This window comes from Silene latifolia, chromosome 4 (genome assembly GCF_048544455.1).
Source record: "Silene latifolia isolate original U9 population chromosome 4, ASM4854445v1, whole genome shotgun sequence".
NCBI classification, from domain to species: Eukaryota; Viridiplantae; Streptophyta; class Magnoliopsida; order Caryophyllales; family Caryophyllaceae; genus Silene; species Silene latifolia.
Genome location: NC_133529.1, coordinates 38,939,788 through 38,941,181, shown reverse-complemented (window position 1 = coordinate 38,941,181; position 1,394 = coordinate 38,939,788). Strand labels below are relative to the sequence as shown.

Genomic DNA, 1,394 nt, shown 5'->3' with positions numbered 1-1,394 from the left:
TTGTATGGAGTTTGATTTTGATAACCTTGGTTTTGGTTGAAAAAGGGTCTTTGATTTTGGTTTCTCAAGGGAGGTGGGGTGTATGTTGGTTGAGGGTTTTGAACATTTTGGCTTTTGTATGAGAGATTTGGGTGGAATTTGGTGTTTTCATTGTAATAGTTGGAATAAGGGGTACCACTTTTGTATGCTTGAAAAGCATTCACTTGCTCATTTGTTCCCCTACATTCACTTTGGTCATGTCCCAAAGTTCCTCAATTCTCACATATCCCACTTGGGATTGATGAAGATGCCACCATGGCATTAACATGATGCTTTGGTGATTTTGAGGCTTCTTCAAGTTTAGCCATAGCCTTCTCAAACTTTAAGTTGATGGTATCAATATGAGCACTAAGTTGAGCACCCAATTGAGTAATAGAGTCCACTTCATGCTTTCCTCCTCTAGAAGCCTTGCGAGGTCTACTATATTGTGAATTATGGACCGCCATTTCCTCAATCTTGTTCCAAGTTTGATTATCGTCAACTTCGGTGAACATACCATTTGATCCCATGTTGAGAATGTTTCTTGAGTCTTCATAAAGACCATTCCAAAATTGTTGTACTAAGAACCACTCGCTAAGTCCATGATGAGGACATGAGCGACAAATTCCTTTGAATCGCTCCCAAGATTCATACAAAGATTCTTCATCCCTTCGCTTAAAACCCGTAATTTGAGCTCTTAGCATGTTAGTCTTTTCCGGAGGGTAGAATTTTTTGTAGAAAGCTAGAGCCAACTTCTTCCAAGAGTCAATCCTAAGAGTAGCTTTATCAAGGCTTTTCAACCATTGTTTTGCGGTGCCAATTAGAGAAAAAGGAAATAAGACCCATCGAATTTGGTCTTGAGTCACTCTGGTTTGTGAAATCGCATCACAATAGTCACAAAAAGTTTTCATGTGGGAATGAGGGTCTTCACTAGGCATCCCCCCAAATTGGCTTCTCTCGACTAATTGGATAAATGCGGATTTTGCAATGAAATTTCCGGTTAAGTGTTGTGGTGTGGGAGTACCATTGGGTAGGTTCTCCTCGGTTGGTACGGAATGTGATGAAAACTTAGGCATTGTGGGTTGATTGTGTGATTGATTTTGTGTTGGTTTCTCCTCACCTTCTCTTGAAAAAGGGTTGATGAACTCAATAGTGTTTGGTTGAATATCTACAACCTCACCAATACCTCTCAAAGTATTCCTAGCAAGTCTTCTATTAGTTGTCAAAATCCTTTCAATTTCGTGATCAATGGGTAACAAGTTACCTTGTGATCTTCTAGACATGCAAAATATCAAACAACTCGAAAACAATTAGAACAAACCTTGAGGAGTTTTACTTCCCCAAGGCAAATAAAGACACAAATAATAACAATCAAA

At 39.1% G+C, this 1,394-nt stretch overlaps 1 non-coding gene across 1 annotated transcript; it reads left to right on the top strand.

Moving 5' to 3' along the window:
* The first annotated feature begins 615 nt into the window (after positions 1 to 615).
* Positions 616 to 722, top strand: LOC141654413 (small nucleolar RNA R71). The gene has a single exon (XR_012547974.1). It is a non-coding gene; the product is annotated as a small nucleolar RNA R71 (small nucleolar RNA).
* Positions 723 to 1,394: the final 672 nt, after the last annotated feature.